The sequence below is a fragment of the Mytilus californianus genome, unplaced genomic scaffold, assembly GCF_021869535.1.
Source record: "Mytilus californianus isolate M0D057914Y unplaced genomic scaffold, xbMytCali1.0.p SCAF_11, whole genome shotgun sequence".
Taxonomy (NCBI): Eukaryota; Metazoa; Mollusca; class Bivalvia; order Mytilida; family Mytilidae; genus Mytilus; species Mytilus californianus.
This window is the reverse complement of record NW_026262593.1, coordinates 53,219,569-53,239,793: the sequence shown is the minus strand read 5'-3', so window position 1 is coordinate 53,239,793 and position 20,225 is coordinate 53,219,569. Positions and strand designations below refer to the sequence as shown.

At 33.8% G+C, this 20,225-nt stretch overlaps 1 protein-coding gene and 1 long non-coding RNA gene across 2 annotated transcripts in view; one reads left to right on the top strand and one right to left on the bottom strand.

The window, feature by feature from the left end:
* LOC127720312 (uncharacterized) overlaps positions 1-20,225 on the top strand; it is a 416,307-nt gene that overhangs the window by 218,514 nt on the left and 177,568 nt on the right. The window lies entirely within an intron of this gene.
* On the bottom strand, positions 2,130-5,101 carry LOC127720324 (uncharacterized). The gene is made up of 2 exons (XR_007990698.1): positions 4,522-5,101; positions 2,130-2,649 (listed from the first exon to the last, which is right to left on the bottom strand). It is a non-coding gene; the product is annotated as an uncharacterized LOC127720324 (long non-coding RNA).

Below are 20,225 nucleotides of genomic sequence, written 5' to 3'. Positions count from 1 at the left end.
CGAGAGAGAGAGAGAGAGAGAGAGAGAGAGAGAGAGAGAGAGAATTTTAATGTGTCCTGTTATCTCTTTCCCGCATTAAGGATGTTCGCTCCTCTTGTTTTTGAATTTTTGTCAGATATTCGGAATCCTCTGGTTTTATCCATTTAGTACCCATTAAAAATTTTGCCCATTAAGCCCTACTTTTCTTTTCATAATTTTATTACATATAGATTAAAAAGCCATATTTGAAAATCTTATAAAAACCTTGTTTTTTTTCATAGTATTTGAAAGAAAATGCTGCCAATGTTAATTTTATGAAAAATCTAGAGAGAATCTTTCCCGCCAAATTTTCAATGGCTTATATCTCAAAAACAAGCACACGGACCTATCGTTTTTTTCTTCTTTTTAAGTTCCGTTATAAATATACTATAAATTCATAACAGTCTTTTAAAAAGCTTGTTATTTTGAAACAGAGTAGCAAACATCCTTAAGACAATATTTCTCGAATCACACTCAACGAATTGTCACATGAATAGGTGATACGAAATATACTTTAAATTAATTTGCTTTTCCTTGTTTCATGAACCTGCAATGTGATAAATTCTAAAACATTTAGGGGGTTCCCCTTGATGACTTATCCTACAGATCTTTAGATTTTTTTTTGTAATCTAGAACATTTTTCATTCAGTAGATTTTCCATGCCAGTCAATTTTGGTATTTGTGCAATTTTGAAAAAAAATGGTGAAGGTCATAAGTGACCATTGACGTTTAGACCTTCTGTAGGTCATATTGTTCCATGATCATTTCTAACAAATCCATGTTTCTATTAGTAACCTTTCTCAAATCAGACATAACCGTTTGAACCTGACAATACAAAATTCTCCGTAGGTTTCTTTTAGTAGACCTCATCTTTTACAGCCCCAATACTCATGAATAACTGTACATGTAATTAAGTCTACCATACTACAAAATTTTAAGGATGTTCGCTGTTCTGTTTCAAATAATATGTTTTTTTTAAATACTGTTATAGATTGATAGTATATAAATAAAGGAACTAAAAATGCGGAAAAAAATGAATGGTTCGTATCCTTGTTTTTTGAGATATTATAAGCAATTGAAAATTTGATGGGGAATGATTCTCTTTAGATTTTTCTTACATTTAACATTAGCATCTTTTTTTCTTTCAAAAGTATGAAAAAATAACAAGGATTTTATAAGATTATGAAATATGGATTTGTTAACTATTTGAAAGAAAAGTAAGGGTAATCGGGCAAAAATGTTAATGGCACTTAACGGATAAAACCAGAGGATTTCGAATATCTGATAAAAAAAGTAAAAAAACAAGATAAGCGAACATCCTTAGTAATAAGTACATCTGACTTCCGACTTCTTAAAACTGCAATCAACAAATTCAGAAGCAAGAAATTTAGAAGATGAGGAAGAATACTGTAAACACTTATAAAAGATACCAGGCTTATAAGTTGTTAAGTCCGACGAGCGTTTTGTTGATCTACATAAGACTCACCAGTGGTACTCGATAAAAACAATTAGGAAGCAACCATTTAACTTTAAAAAAAGGGGGGGGGGTTGTCTGAGTCAGAATATTTTTTTTTTGTCATCTGATTGACCACAATATTTTTTTTTCATTATAAAAAAACCATACCCCCCCCCCCCTTTTGAAGTTAAATGGTCGTTCCCTTAGAAAGCTGAAGTTAGAGAACATTAAAAATTTAAAATTCCGAAAAAGTTGTGCCAAATGCGATAAGAGCAACGATCTATGCCTCGGGGAGAAAACCCTGAATTTCAACATTTTATAAACAGTCAATATTCAGAAGTTGAATGTGCTAAATGATATCGTGTTTCAAGTGCTGACTACTGGGCTGGTAATACCCCGTGGACGAAAGGTCCATATTCGCGGAAATTAAATTTCGCGATTTCAATGTCCAAAACGTGTTCACAAATTTTCTTTTCTAGTTTTTTTGTTCCTGCTTCTTATCTCTCTGAAAGATTAAATTTACGTGAAAGAAAATTTTCGCGATTTTATCTTATTCGCGAAATTGTTGGAAATAAACCCATCGCTTTTTTCTAATTTTACAGTAATAGGAACTGAACAAAACAATTAGTTTTCAAAATTCGTACGAGAGACGTAATTAGTGGATAACTTTTAATGAAGAAGAATGTGTGTCAAGATGGTAACTATAACGACGACAGAAATGAAAATAGTCCCTTTACACATGTGTACATACATGTCAGCTTGAAACATAAAAATTATCAATCGATTTCATGTGTCTGTTGTCTGCCAGTGTTTTAGTTAAATAATTAGATGCATTCATCTTTGTAAAAAGATAAACACACAATCGATCTCAAATTCATCCTCTGTTAAATAATTCGTGCGAAAACGGATCCAAACTTGTTTTCAGCCACACAAACAAAGACTTTCTTTCTACGCATATCCCGCTTTTTCTTTTTTGAAATTACAAGAACGTATTTTACCGCTTGCTCGTCAGTTTCTTCCACAAGCGAATAATCCGCTACAAGAAGATCACGTGGTATAAAATCAGCATTTGGTATTTTACTGAATTCGATGGCTTCCCAATTGTAATATTTAACCATAATGCATTGAATTGTTGGTAAAGGTGATCCTGTTGCCGTGATATTCATTCTATAGAACTGAAATAAATAAATAAAAAAATAATAAACATAATCAGGCATCATTGTTTTTCTTTACATTCAACAAAGTAATTCTTTTAATCTTTACCCACATGTTATATTTAATAGTAATCTAATATTACAAAAATGGAAAAAAGAGGTTTGTGGTGTATTTATTCAATACACGATATCCATACACAGTGGAAAATCTAGTGACAAAATATTACCTCCCCTGTATACAATGAAAGCTAGGTCTTTTCAATGTTTGTCCCGTTTTAGCAAGGATACTATCAATTATAAATTCACGGAAAACGCTCTGGTAAATAGTAAAAATAGAAATAATTTGAAATAAAAATAAAACTTCCATTTAATGTTATCATTTCCCTCCTTAAATAACAAACTGGCTATAGGAGCTTGATGTAAAATTGGTTTAATATATTGCTATGCGAATGAATTCCTGGATTACCAACTTCAATTTATTTTTCTACTGGCTGTATACCTCTCTGGAACATGCTAATCATCCGTATATATATGCAACTAGATCAGAGAAGTTCAGAGAAAAAATTCCAAAGAAATCGATTGATATGCAGCAAAGATTAGCACTTTTGAAATTAAGTTACTAACCAAATGCAAACGGACCTTATCCCGATGTAAACATTGAATGTGAATAGACCGAAAAGACCGCAAATATCATGTACAAAAATCGAGACGACCTTTTCTTAAAATTGTAGAAAAATTAGTACAAAGATACTTAATTTATAAAAATATTTATCTTTTTTTTCTTAACCTGCACAGACAGACTTTAAAATTGTTACATTCACGAAAAGACAATATTTCTATAACGAATGTTCACGTGACAAGAGCAGACCGGAGTACTCGAAAACTTAGATGTGAAAAATAAGTATATTTTTGGGAAATTGCAACATGCTAATGATTTTATGGAACACTCTGAAAATTGGTGACCCGAAAGATCTTTAGATTTTGTATGTACATGAATTTTTTCCATTTTATTTTATCAATATGCAGCAAAGATTGGCATTTTTTAGATTTCAGTTTCACAAGCTTCTAATGCAATTATCTCGATAAAGGCTGATCATAAAACATCGTGTTTTTGCATGTATATTTCTAAAACACAGTTTAACATATAATTTCTTTAAAATTTACAATTATTGTTAAGAAGTAACTTTTGATCAGTATCGTCACCCGCATTGTTTTATTATTGATTTTCTCGACTTTTTCATAAGAAGAGTGAATTTTCTATTGTATTCGTTCACTAGATTTCCCACTGTACACACAACAAATACAAAATGTTAATGAAATAACAACACTTCAATTGCTGTCCTTTAAATGAGGGTATGGATAAGGTTCCTCATTACTTTATTCTTTGTTTTTATACCATTTTTTGCTTTTCTTTATTTATTTTGCCCATTATTTTCTATTGTTTATATTTTGTGTTGTCTCTTTTCTTGGGCTTCATTTAAATGAGGGTATGGGTAGGATCCCTCATTACTTTATTCTTTGATTTTTATTCCATTTTTCTCTTTTCTTTTTTTATTTTGCCCATTATTTTCTATTGTTTATATTTTGTGGTGTCTCTTTTCTTTGGCTTCATTTAAATGAGGGCATGGGTAGGATCCCTCATTACTTTATTCTTTGATTTTTATTCCATTTTTCTCTTTCGTTATTTATTTTGCCCATTATTCTCTATTCTTTATATTTTTTATCATCTCTTTTCCTAGGCTTTTAATTTGTAATTGACTAAGTGATATTTTTTCTTTCTTATAAATCCTCATTCCCAACCTTCTATTCATATTATCTATACATCTCGAGTAAGCTATGAAATTTGAAAAAAGATCTTTTTTTTTATAAAAGTTCTCTTAGAAGATTACATACCCGTCTCCGTTCTCCCCACCTCTCGTCAACAAATTTTATTGTAAGCGGAACATCGTCATAGTATTTAAAACTTGCAATTTCTTCTTTCGATTCTTCCCCAACATTAATCTTGCAGATATACTCTCCATCCATGTCCGATGTTGGTTCTGCAATGACAGCTTCAAGCCTAGTGAAATATTTGCTTTTCACAAAATTAGTTGGATAATTAACCTTTTCAAGTGACTTGTCTCCCTTGACTCTCATTAAAGTAAGAACGACTGGTTGATCGACATTTGCTATTGCTTCGCAAACAATCACGCCCCCTTTATTATGTATGAAACTGAATGTATTGTCTGGTGAAAATCTGACTGCAAAGTTTCCATTGGAAACAGCGCTAACTGCGTTGAATACTTCTCTTAGTTTGTAAGTTATCGGTACATCGAAATCTTTGTAGGACAACTTAGCAACTAAAACTCCTTCAGGTTCGGATCCAACATCATTTAAAGTGTAATTTAGATAACGGGTGTAACCACTGCCCATTGATTCCATGGAGTATTCTGAAACATTTTCGATGATGTTTTCGTTTGAAATTAAATACTGCACCAGTTCTCCCTTAGGATAGTTAAACGAATACTTCATACAGTCAAACATAATATTGTCATATTTTGTGTACTTAAAACTAGGCTTAGGGCTCAAGTGGTATTCCGAAGGAGTCATTCTAAGTAATGATCTTGGTTTTGTCATATTCAGGTCAACTCGGACTGCAAATCCATCACTATCGTATGCCACGAAGTAAAGGTTTCCCGCCACATTTGAGCTGCCATCTTGCTTATATATTATATGTCTGTCGTTCATATATTTTTTGTTATCTGTTGTGGTAGAGAACATTTGATCAGAATCTGAAATGTGCCACAAAAAAAAAAAAATTAAACAAGAATATGCGTTCCTAGAACAACTTACCCCGCTCGCACTACATGTATCTTATTACCATGGTCATCCAACCGTAATTTTTTTGTCAAAATCCCAATTTGTCATAAATATGAAACATTTCACATCGTAATGGAGATGTGTACAAATTTTCAAGTTGATGACTATCCAAAACCGTGGCTTAACTATTAACTGATCACGTGACAGGACGGACAGACAGACGGACACATTGACCGGAAAACATAATATCAAGATACTATCGTAGGCGGGGCCTTGAAATGATATGAATTTCGTGCGTACAACACATCAATCTAAAATAACTTTAATAAGGTACCAGATACAAGACCAAAAGTTTGGAACCCAAATATATAAAGTGACAGATAAATATCACGGTTCATTGTACTTTTTATATACCTTAGACCATGAATTGGAAAATAAGTGTCTTTTATCGCTCCAAGTCGTAAATACTCTATCTTAGGTTAACAAGAGTGCACACGCTGAAATGTCTCGCCTACTATACTGACCACTGATTTTATGTTGATAGTCCTACATATAAAGTTTTACTACAAGTATCACATTAACATTTATGATCCAAGAAACTGAGGTCAAGGTCAGATAAACCAAGCCGGAAATACATGTACACCTTTAATACAATCATTCCATACACAGAATATAGATGACCTATTGCTTATAGTATAAAAGAAAGAGACCAAACAATGGAAATTCTATACTGACCAATGAACCATGAAAATGAAGTCAAGGTCAGATGAACCCTGCCAGACAGACATGTAGACCTTAAAATCATTCCATGCATCAAATATAGTTGACCTATTGCTTAAAGTATCTAAGAAACAAAGTTAACCAAGAAAATTGAACATTGACCAATCAACAATGAAAATGAGGTGAAGATCAGATGATACCTGATAGACAGACATATACACATTACAATCATTCCGTACACCAAATATAGTTGACCTATTGCTTAAAGTTTAAAAAAAACAGACCAAAACACAAAAACTTAACATAAGCAATGAACCTTGAAAATGAGGTCAAGGTTAAATAAAACCTGCCAGACTGACAAGTACATCGTAAAATATTTCCATACACCAAATATAGTTGACCTTTTGCATACAGTATTAGAAAAACAGACCAAAACACAAAAACTTAACATTGAGCAATGAACAGTGAAAATTAGGTCACGTTATAAAGAACTAATAGAGGAATTTAATTGTGGTCTGTGGCCTAGAAGGTGAATTCAGGAAATATTGAATTTGTACTTTGACAACTTCCCTGAATGATCTATTGGTATTAATTTGTCAAACTACATGAGAATAACTGATTTCCACTTATAATACACTAAGCTTAAATCATGCCAAGTTTTATTTGAATTGGTCAAGTTTTAGACCCCTAATAGGCCCAAGACCACAATTAATGACCCCGCTTTTCTTTGTCCACGAATATAGTTCCTTTTAATTAGAGTGTATTTTTTCTTAATTTTTTTTCTTTCCCTTCCTCACTCATTTCTTAGTTTTTTTTGGGTGGAAACGAAAGAAGAGAGGTGAAATAAACTTTTGGATGTTGTATTTTAACTGATTTTGATATGGAAAGAGTGAGTAGGCCAGGTGCAAAAAGGTGATATTTACAGTTTTCGGAACATCTCTTGACTTGTCCATAGGGGTATGGATGTGTATTGCCTAAATTTGTAAGAGTCATTGGTTCAATCTTTCTGAATTTTGGATATATTTTTGGACTAGTACTATACATTACACACACAAAAGATTTGACAAAAATGCATGGTGCAATTTTTTTAATGAAACAAAACGTTATAAAGAACTAATAGAGGAAATTAATTGTGGTCTGTGGCCTGCAAGGTACGCACATACCAAATATACTCATAATAAGAGAGAAATTAACATTACAAAAAACCTTTTTTTCAAGTAGTCACTGAACCATGAAAATGAGATCAAGGACAATGGACATTTGACGGACGGAAACTTCATATCTGGCAATTATATACAAAGTATGAAGCATCCAAGTCTTCTACCTTCTGAAATATTAAGCTTTTTAGAAGTAAGATAACGCCGCCGCCGCCGGATCACTATCCCTATGTCGAGCTTTCTGCGACAAAAGTCACAGGCTCGACAAAAATTATGTTTCATAACTTGATAATTGCCCTATATATTTCCAACATTTTTTTTGTTGAAGCATTGTTAAAAACTTATTTCAGTTCCTATTTTGATAAGAAGAATAATGTTTTGCTCTGATTTGCTACAAAGATTGTATTACCGAATTAAATTACCTAGCTATTCGACTTTTAAAAAAAATGTTCTGACATGTGATATATTTCAAATAATTTAAATGTTATCCGACTTAGCTTTATTCTTTCTCCTTGATATTTGAACTTTTATTCTTGTGGAGAAGTAGTAGTCGAAACTAAATTGTAAGAGAAGAAGAGCCAAACGGCTTTTTTTATACACCACATGACAAAACTTTGCGTCAGATATGACAGAAAACTTGAAAATTGTTTTCAACGATTACCTTTACAAGTATACATGACGTTTAAAAATACCATTGGAAGCCTATCATCTGAATAGACACAACCTCTCACCCAGTCCTTCTCATGAGTAGACATAAACAAGCTTCTATTGTTATAATAATTTGTGCCATTTTATTAAGTGAGTTCACTTGTACTAGTATTCATAAAAAAATGAGAACATAATAAAATTACACTTATGTAAAAAATTAAGTTTTCTGAATCTTTTACAAAGACCTTTTTAGAAGTCCAAGAAGTCACGTGTTTACTGTGTACTATATTTATCTCTATTTACGTGATTATAGTGTTGTATCTTTACAAACCTAAAATGGGCCTCGCTCCTACTTTCTCTTGTTCATAGTACCAAACAAAGTTTTCATTGGCTGATCCTTTATACTGAATATCTACATAGAAGACGTTTCCAGACCAGGATACAGTCGAATAAAACGAATAGTATCCACTGCCAACACTGTTCAGTTCAAAGGGAAAGACTTCCCATTTAGAGTCCTGCAAAAGATGATAATGGATAACGTCCAGCGGCAAATCAAATGCATATTTAGGACCAGAAAATGTTAATGTTATATGAATATAAACTCTGTTTTGTACTAAACTCGCGCGCTGAGCCTGATTTTTAACGTGCTAGTTTACTAGATAACAGTCCGTGGGAAGACTTGTCACCCTATCCGGACACATTATTCTGACTCCAAGCCAACCAGTATTTCCTCTTAATCCTTAATGCCGCGTGCTTAGCGGAGAAGCAGAAAAGTACTATTTTTAAAGTCTTTTGATTGACCCGGCCAGGATTCGAACCCACGACCTCCCACATTTGAGGGGAACACGCTACCACGAGATCACCGAGACTGTCATGCAAAAGAGAAAAATATCAGCTGGACTTTAATTGATCCTTATAATTGAAAAGCTAGTTATAGAACCAGGTTAATTTAATCCATCATTTTCAACACAAGGAAACGCCTGTACGAAGTCAATAATATAACAGTTGTTTTCATTCGTTTGATGTGTTTGAAATTTTGATTTTGCCATTTGGAATCGAGTGTACCTGATGAAGGTGGGTTGTGCACATTGAAATCGTTTCATGCGTTTCAAGCAGATTTATAGAATGTCATGTTGATATTGAATGACATCGTAGCATCATTTCGTGCATGACGTGAATTGAATGACATCTTAAAGCAGGGGTTGATCCAGGAGTTTTGGAAGGAGGGTGTAATTCCAGAAATTTGAATACATGCCGCCGAGCAGATCGAGGCGAAAAAAAAATTGGACGTTTTTTTATGCTATAAAATCATTTGAATCATGAGAAACATGAGATTTTATTCTTAATTGGTGATCAAAGGGGAGGTGCGTACGCCCTCTACACCCCTCCCCATCGGATCCGCCACTGTCTGAATGTATACTTGGTGACGACGAGTGTAAAAGTTAGACTAGTTTCCTGTGCTTTATTTATTTTGTTGGCGACTACGCATTCGTCACAACTCGGCCGATTCCGATAGATGAAGAGAAGCGGTGTCACCCGGGCAACTACGGTGACTCAGATACCCGTATGTTACAAGGGAGGGAACCACCCTTGTATCCATACAGACATTTAAAAATCAAATCACAAATAATTTTGGTGTTATATAATATATATAGAAACACAATGCTATTAATTCTGTTGTTTTAATTTTGATTTTGGTCAAAAGCCACTAAAATGAAGACTCACCATCTCCGCATGAAGTAGACGCAGACTGCATAAGTATAGTACTAAAATCCTAAAAAAACGAATAAGAACTTGCATTGTGTCGAAAAAGTTTAAACTGTTTCGCTTTTATAGTCTTATTTTTAATAATAAACGATGGTATTAAGCTAATTAAATGACAGTTCACGTAGCTTAATGATGATAAGGCGAAAATAATTAGACACTTAATGCCATATTTAAAAGGTGGTTGAGAGTAAACACATTTAGGCTGAAAGTAATTTCAAAATTAAAGTTTCTAATGAAAACTTCATACTTCATGTAAACGATGTTTTGCTACACATGTAAAATACTTGTCAACTTCAGCTACAAAATGTATTAAGGACATTTAGTTTATTACTTTTAAAATGTCATTATAATGTAGTAAATTCGTGTTTCCGAAATTATACAAAGTACATCGGTATGGAATTAACGTATTGGTGATTATAACGTAGATATATATACACAAGTTGTAGTATATAAATGCTGAAATTTAAAAAAATTACAAAAACAAAAAACAAAGAATTCATAAATTGTACACCACTGTCCTGCGGTCAGGTAGGGTTGAAGACATTTACTGATTAATCTAAATTGTTTAATTTTTCTTAATCAATTGTTCAAACGGAAGCCTACTTTTGGCAAGACAAGTGTGACCTACTCGTCAACCGAGGCCCCTTATTTGCTTTCATGACAAAAAAAAGTATAATTAAATGTGCAAAAGTGCTGAAGTATATTTAATAATAAAACCGCTGTTCCTTTGCTTTTTGTGTGTTTTTTTGTTGTTGTACATTTGCTGATTTTGTGTCATGGATGGATACTCTATATCCAGGGTGGGGGTGTTTGGTGATATTAAATTTTAATTGCAAAAATTCTCAATTGGAGATTTCCCTTCTGCCTACTCTAGATATAGTTTTCTTTAACTTAAAAGTTGGGAATCAGAAAGTTTGTTTTTTTAAGTTATAGCCATAACTCCAACCCCAACCCCCCTTTTCAGACTTAAATGGTCGTTCTCTTAGTTTATGTATTTGAACATTGAATATATATGCTTGCATTGCTTAATCCCATGTTGTCTATGACAGTTATATCTTAATGTCAAAATCACTGTCACATTTACCAAATACCAAATAATTTAATATTTATACTAATAAAACTCTCCTCATATATATTATTGAATATCAGCCAAATAATAAAGAATTCAGACATCTAATACACTGTACGGAGCTCATACTTGATTTTGAACATGTTGTTTTTACTTTACAAACGAACTCCATTTTGGCTGAACATTGTAGCTGGTCCAACGATTGCGTACATCGCTATAGCAATGAACATAATCGTCTTTGTGGCTTTATTTGACCGTAAGATCAAAACACCTACAACTGTTTTGATGCAGGGCCTGGCAATTGCGGACGGCCTAACCGCTTTATGTACTTATGGATTCGAACCGTTATTCATGGCATATTACGAAAAGATTGGCGATTCAAAGAAGCATGGAGATGTCTCGGGAAGGTGGAATGAAATGATGGAATTCGTCAGTCTGAGGTTTCCACAATGCTGGTTTCATTATCTATTAACCAATCTGACAGACACGTTTCACTTGGCGTCTGTATTATTAACAACATCCCTTGGATTACAAAAACTGCTTGCTGTACTGTGTCCAATATGGAGTAAAACCCAAACTACCCAAAGGAAGGCAGGGGTAGTTTGTGTCATGTGTTTTCTGGTCTCATTGGCCATTAGCATCCCCAGATTGTTTGTTGTTAGTTTCACTACGCTTAATGAAAGTAACATTAATGGTAATGACGATGTTTGCTTGGTGTCAAAACCACACGATATCACTGAGAAATATGTCTTGACATTTTACCCAATTTTGCTTATGGTCATCTTAACTTTATCAGTGGTGATGATGATGGTATCAACTTGCTTTATCATAGTGATACTATACCGCAGAAAACGTGTTAGGGGTCATACGTCAGTTTCAAATTCCGAAAAGAAATCTTGCATACTAATTTTGAGTGTGATGGTCGTATTTGTACTTTCGGAAGTACCAAGATTATACATTAATTCAACCATATTCTTTACTTACAGATCTGATTTGGAAAAGAACGAAAACATTGCTTTTTATAAAACAACGACAGAAATAAACAAAGAAGCTGAGTCGTGTCTCTATGATAAAGAATTGAGATTAAAGGCAAAATATAATATAACAATTGACGATTCTTGTATTAACAGGGAAATTTCAGCACACATGATAAAAAATTTTGTTAAATTTATACGTGATAATCGATTGCCATATAAGTTTGAAAAGAATTACAAATTTTACACTGTGAATACCAAATATGATTCAAAATTAACTAATTTTTTTGATCGCATAATTGATAACAGAATACACCAAGCGGCGATAAAGTTTGCGAAGTTTTTCTTTTGCCTCCAAAGTCTGGGAAGATATTTATTTTTCTCCGAAAAGTACAAATTTCAACAATGTCTTATTAGCTCTCATTCTGAGAATGCAGATTTAAAGTTGCCTTTATATTTACTGGGATCAACGCCTTACAGTGAACCGATGAACTATATACTAAACATTATCTGGGAACATTGGGACATAAGTCTAAAAAATTTAAAACTCTTTATCGAGATTTTAAAACTTTCCACTATTGTTGGCTGCTTGTCAAACTTTATTATATACATAATCATGAGCGAGAAACTACGCGAATGTTTAGCTAGGAAGCTGAAATGCTGGCGGGACATTCAAGAGAGAATACCAGAGGAGATTGAAATGAACTGAAACTGATAAGGTTCCCTTTTTATAAACATGAATTATCAAATGTTTCATTGAAATTTATTACATTTATCTCTTTACATTTTTCTAATTAGTTTTCCGCTGTGCGGTTTAGGCACTTTTTTTATGTAATATCATTTGTACAATAAACCAACATGTCATACATTTCTTTGTTTATTTATACTACAGGCGGACAAAACGGAAAAAAATGTATCTTATTCCAAAATTTCCTTTGCTGACGTGCAGTCTAACTTTGGCAGCAATTTGTCATTAAGGACTTTTGGGTATAAAACGACAATGGAGACAACCCCCCCCCCCCCCAAAAAAAATAATCTAGAAGTAAAAAAAAATAACTGGTCATAGACAAGTGTTTATACAATTTGGCAAGCACTCAATCATTCTTTTTCAAGATAAACTGTTGACACATAAATATGTCTCGCATGTCGGCAGAAAATTCAGAAAAAGACAGCAATTGCTAATTAATTCAAAGTAACAAAAAACTTACTTACGTTCTCAGTATATGATTCTGCATATCTCTCTAGTAAGGGAAAACCACTTTTATTAGCAAAATTTATAATAATAAAATTAGGAGATTGAAATGAACTGAAACTAAAAAGGGTCCATTTTTATAAACATGAATTATTAGACGTCGCATTGAAATGTATTACACTTATCCTTTAACAGACTGTAACCACCCTTTTCTTGTCGCCTATTACAGTGTACAAGTCAATCAGGTTTTCGATACGGGAAAAAGGCTAATATATCGCTGTTTCTTCAAAACGACCCATACAATCAAGCAGTATTGCGTCACCCCAAATAACTTTTTATTCACATTCTCAGTTGAGAATTCATAATAACGTCTTCCCTTCGGGTATATAAAGAGAGGCGAAGGATACCAAAGGGACATTCAATCTCATAAGTCGAAAATAAACTGACAACGCCAAGGTTAAAAAAAGAAAAAAGACAAACAGACAAACAACAGTACACAAAACACAACAAAGAAAACAAAAGACTGAGCCCCATCAAAAACTGAGGGGACAAGGTACTCCGGAAGGGTAAGCAGATCCTGCTCCACATGTGGCACCCATCGTGTCGCTCATGTTAGTACAAACCCGGTAATAAATCTAATTCGGTAGGTCACATTCAAGGAAAAGGGGACGGGATTGTAGTTACGACAATTGGAACCTATCCGTTGTCATCCGTGAAACGGATATTCCAAAACAGTCAACGAACTCGTGATGGCGTCCGTAAAATCTACGAACGAACGATTTCAACTTCACCACTTGGAACTCTTGGTTTAATAGCTTCCTTGTGAGCAGCAACCTTTTATCAAGGAAATCATGATAGGAAATACAAGCCCTGGAATATCGTAAAAACTGGGATATATATACTTCGTATGCATGTGCTACTGGAATGTTGCTACATAGAAATGGAAAGTTCACAATTGGGAAGCTGAAATCATCTCGTCTAAAAAAAATATTTATCTTTTCACGTTGACTTATTATATTTAGCATGATGTATAACCATTAGACGATATGTTAAATATTAACATGAGCTTCATATGACCTTGTCCATTTTAAGCGTCACTCTCCTGATTTGTAGGCATCACCTGCCATGCGAATCCAAAATGTCACAGGAATAGTACACAAACATTACATCTATTGTACAGACTATTGTGGAATATAAATTGATGAAGTTGATTAAAGAATTAAGATTAAGAGTTCACAGGAACAAATCCTCCTACTCAGTCATGCACACTATTCCGACTCCGAGCTGACCAGTCTTCGCTTTTATCCATACATGCCATCTGCCTGGCATAAAAGCAGAAAATACCAAATCTACTACCTTTTGTTCATTCGGCACACCTCGGCAGATCTAACAGATGACCTAAGACCACAATTAATGAACCCTATTTTACAAACATTTTTTCCTTTAATTATAGTGTATTTTTTCGTATTTTTTTCCTTTCTGATTAATTTCTTCTAAGTTTTTATGGGCTGAAATGAAAGAATGTCAGTGGAGGTTAGGAGTTTATTAGGCCAAGTGCAAAAAGGTAATATTTTCAGTTTTCGGAACATCTCTTGACTTGTCCATAGCAGTAGGGATGTGTATTAGCTTAATTTGTCAACTGGGTCCGTGTCATTTTTCTAAAAAAATGGAAATATTTTTGGGACTTGTACTGAACATTGCACACACCATAGAATTTGCAGAAACCGCTGGTGGGATTTTTTTAATGTGACAAAACGCTATAAAGAATAAAAAGGGAAAAAATTGTGGTATATGGCCAGATGTAGGGTATCGATATCTGCGGAGGTTTGCCGATGGATCTTTGGATGATGACAATGTTTTAAGATTGAGTTATTTCCCTTTGTACACTTTGAATATATAGTATCATAAAATACGCTTTTAACATTTAACTTTTAGCTTTTTTTTATTTATACATTCTATAGACATAGATTTTAAATGATTTTGACACACTTGCTTTGCCATTTAACTACGCGAATGTTTAGCTAGGAAGGGACAAATTTCAACAATGTCTTATTACACGTAGCTCTCATTCTGAGAATGCAGATTTAAAGTTGTCTTTATATTTACTGGGATCAACGCCTTACAGTGAACCGATGAACTACATACTGAACATAATCTGGGAACATTGGGACATAAGTCTAAAAAATTTAAAACTCTTTATCGAGATTTTAAAACTTTCCACTATTGTTGGCTGCTTGTCAAACTTTATTATATACATAATCATGAGCGAGAAACTACGCGAATGTTTAGCTAGGAAGCTGAAATGCTGGCGGGACATTCAAGAGAGAAGACCAGAGGAGATTGAAATGAACTGAAACTGATAAGGTTCCCTTTTTATAAACATGAATTATCAAATGTCTCATTGAAATTTATTACATTTAGCCCTTTACATTTTTCTACTTAGTTTTCCGCTGTGCGGTTTACACACTTTGTTTTATGTAATATCATTTGTACAATAAACCAACATGTCATACATGTCTTTGTTTATTTATACTACAGGCGGACAAAACGGAAAAAATGTATCTTTCTCCAAAATTTCCTTTGCTGACGTGCAGTCTAACTTTGTCAGCAATTTGTCATTAAGGATTTTTGGGTATAAAACGACAATGGAGACAGCAACTCCCCCCCCCCCCCCCCTCACAAAAAAAAAAATCTAGAGGTAAAAAAAATAACTGGTCATAGACAAGTGTTTATACGATTTGGCAAGCACTCAATCATTCTTTTTCAAGATAAACTGTTGACATATAAATATGTCTCGCATGTCGGCAGATTGCTAATTAATTCAAAGTAACAAAAAACTTACTTACGTTCTCAGTATATGATTCTGCATCTCTCTAGTAAGGGAAAACCACTTTTATCAGCAAAATCTATAATAATAAAATAAGGATATTGAAACGAACTGAAACTGAAAAGGTTCCATTTTTATAAACATGAATTATTAGACGTCGCATTGAAATTTATTACACTTGTCCTTTAACAGACTGTAACCACCCTTTTCTTGTCGCCTATTGCAGTGTACAAGTCAATCAGGTTTTCGATACGGGAAAAAGGCTTATATATCGCTGTTTCTTCAAAACGACCCATACAATCAAGCAGTATTGCGTCACCCTAAATAACTTTTTATTCACATTCTCAGTTGAGAATTCATAATAACGTCTTCCCTTCGGGTATATAAAGAGAGGCGAAGGATACCAAAGGGACATTCAAACTCATAAGTCGAAAATAAACTGACAACGCCAAGGCTAAAAAAAATAAAAAGACAAACAGACAAACAACAGTACACAAAACACAACATAGAAAACAAAAGACTGAGCCCCATCAAAAGCTGAGGGGACAAGGTACTCCGGAAGGGTAAGCAGATCCTGCTCCACATGTGGCACCCATCGTGTTGCTCATGTTAGTACAAACCCCGTGATAAATCTAATTCGGTAGGTCACATCCGGGGAAAAGGGGATGGGATTGTAGTTACGACAATTGGAACCAATCCGTTGTCATCCGTGAAACGGATATTCTAAAACAGTCAACCAACTCGTGGTGGCGTCCGTAAAATTTACGAACGAACGATTTCAACTTCACCACTTGGAACTCTTGGTTTAATAGCTTCCTTGTGAGCAGCAACCTTCTATCAAACAAATCGTGATAGGAAATACAAGCCCTGGAATATCGTAAAAACTGGGATATATATATACTTCGTATGCATGCGCTACTAGAATGTTGCTACATAGAAATGGAAAGTTCACAATTGGGAAGCTGAAATCATCTCGTCTAAAAAGAATTATTTATCTTTTCACGTTGACTTATTATATTTAGCATGATGTATAACCATTAGACGATATGTTAAATATTAACATGGGCTTCATATGACCTTGTCCTTTTTAAGCGTCACTCTCCTGATTTGTAGGCATCACCTGCCATGCGAATCCAAAATGTCACAGGAATAGTACACAAACAGTACATCTATTGTACAGACTATTGTGGAATATAAATTGATGAAGTTGATTAAATAATTAAGATTAAGAGTTCACAGGAACAAATCCTCCTACTCAGTCATGCACACTATTCCGACTCCGAGCTGACCAGTCTTCGCTTTTATCCATACATGCCATCTGCCTGGCATAAAAGCAGAAAATACCAAATCTACTACCTTTTATTCATTCGGCACACCTCGGCAGATCTAACAGATGACCTAAGACCACAATTAATGAACCCTATTTACAAACATATTTTCTTTTAATTATAGTGTATTTTTTCGTATTTTTTTCTTTCCCTTTCTGATTAATTTCTTCTAAGTTTTTATGGGCTGAAATGAAAGAATGTCAGTGGAGGTTAGGAGTTAATTAGGCGAAGTGCAAAAAGGTATATATTTTTTTATTTAGACATCTCTTGACTTGTCCATAGCAGTAGGGATGTGTATTAGCTTAATTTGTCAACTGGGTCCGTGTCATTTTTCTAAATTTTGGATATATTTTGGGACTTGTACTGAACATTGCACACACCATAGAATTTGCAGAAACCGCTGGTGGGATTTTTTAAATGTGACAAAACGTTATAAAGAACAAAAAGGGAAAACATTGTGGTATATGGCCAGATGTAGGGTATCGAAATCTGCGGAGGTTTGCCGATGGATCTTTGGATGATGACAATGTTTTAAGATTGAGTTATTTCCCTTTGTACACTTTGAATATATAGTATCATTAAATACGCTTTTAACATTTTAACTTTTAGCTTTTTTTATTTATACATTCTATAGAAATAGTTTTTAAATGATTTTGACACACTTGCTTTGCAATTTAACTAAATTACTAAAAATATCAGGCGCCTCCTGTTTTTGTAAATACAAATGGATTTATATCTTATGTCTTTTGTTTTTTTTTTGTCGTTCGATTGGTGTCTCTTGAATAAATCATCCAAAATATAAGCAGCCATAAGCTTCAGGTATTTTAAACATTTATTCGTAAATCTGAACTTATAACAAATACTTTATTTGAGTTGAGATCTCACAAAACATGTTTAACCCTGCCGCATTTTTGCGCCTGTCCCAGGTCAGGAGCCTCTGGCCTTTGTTAGTCTTGTATGTTTATTAATTTTAGTTCATTTATATGTTTTGGAGTTTAGAGTGACGTCCATTTTCACTGACCTAGTACACAATTTTATTTAGGGGCCAGCTGAGGACCACCTCCGGGTGCGGGATTTTCTCGCTGCGTTGAAGACCCATTGGTGGCCTTCGGCTGTTGTCTGCTCTTTGGTCGGGTTGTTGTCTCTTTGACATATTCCCCATTTTCATTCTCAATTTTATTTGTATCACGGTCTGTAAACACAAAAGAAAAAAAGTAAGATTTTTTCCCGGCAATCTGTTCAAATTTGTATTGTACGATAGTAAAAAACACATTCTCTCGGTTAATTGTAAACACGTAGTAGTCCATCGTGCAATGCAGCCCATTCACAGGATTAATCAATTACCCAGGTAAATGTTTTTGGCGTATTATGCAAACAAACATGTATTTTGTCGAGATCATTAATATGATAATTTATGCATATCCTTATAAGGTAGTGTACCCGACCTGTTTAAGAAATGTTTTAAAGGATAATAGGAAAATATATACTGCAATGTTGTATATGAGCATAATCTAAAAAAAATAATGGCTGAAGGAGTGTATTCCAGATCATGTTCGCAGATAAATTTACAAATTAATTATTTTTTAAGTTATAAACTCTAATGATTCAAATATTTAAAAAGATTTATATGAAGTTATCAGTATATTACTGTTTAAAAAAATAATATTTGTGTGAATATTCTTATTCATTATTCGTAAAATGTCAATATTATTGAGTCGAAGTTTATTGAGTTTTCACATACAAGAAGACTTTTATTGTTTTTAAATATACTAGTAAGTCTAGTAAATATAGGCCGTCATTTATTCATATGTAGATAATATAGTAATGGTGTTAAATGTAGGAGAGGGTTTAGATTTAAGAACGTGCATATCCGCAATTGAACGAGGACTTATTCACACCGAGTATCCTGAACCGAAATCCGCGGGGAGATCCGAATTCCGAGGAGCAATTACACGAGACCGAAACACGGTAGGTAAGTAAAATCTGCATCTGATTACCACGGAACATAATCCTTGTTTTTTTTATGCCCCACCTAGGGGCATTATGTTTTTCGGTCTGTGCGTCCGTTCGTTCGTCCGTCCGTTCGTCCGTCCGTCCGTTCGTCCGTCCGTCTGTCCCGCTTCAGGTTAAAGTTTTTGGTCAAGGTAGTTTTTGAAGAAGTTGAAGTCCAATCAATTCATTCGGCACACCTCGGCAGATCTAACAGATGACCTAAGACCACAATTAATGAACCCTATTTACAAACATATTTTCTTTTAATTATAGTGTATTTTTTCGTATTTTTTTCTTTCCCTTTCTGATTAATTTCTTCTTAGTTTTTATGGGCTGAAATGAAAGAATGTCAGTGGAGGTTAGGAGTTAATTAGGCGAAGTGCAAAAAGGTAAAAAAAAATTATTTAAACATCTCTTGACTTGTCCATAGCAGTAGGGATGTGTATAACCTTAATTTGTCAACTGGGTACGTGTCATTTTTCTAAATTTTGGATATATCTTAGGACTTGTACTGAACATTGCACACACCATAGAATTTGCAGAAACCGCTGGTGGGATTTTTTAAATGTGACAAAACGTTATAAAGAACAAAAAGGGAAAACATTGTGGTATATGGCCAGATGTAGGGTATCGAAATCTGCGGAGGTTTGCCGATGGATCTTTGGATGATGACAATGTTTTAAGATTGAGTTATTTCCCTTTGTACACTTTGAATATATAGTATCATTAAATACGCTTTTAACATTTTAACTTTTAGCTTTTTTTATTTATACATTCTATAGACATAGTTTTTAAATGATTTTGACACACTTGCTTTGCAATTTAACTAAATTACTAAAAATATCAGGCGCCTCCTGTTTTTGTAAATACAAATGGATTTATATCTTATGTCTTTTGTTTTTTTTTTTGTCGTTCGATTGGTGTCTCCTGAATAAATCATCCAAAATATAAGCAGCTATAAGCTTCAGGTATTTCAAACATTTATTCGTAAATCTGAACTTATAACAAATACTTTATTTGAGTTGAGATCTCACAAAACATGTTTAACCCTGCCGCATTTTTGCGCCTGTCCCAAGTCAGGAGCCTCTGGCCTTTGTTAGTCTTGTATGTTTTTTAATTTTAGT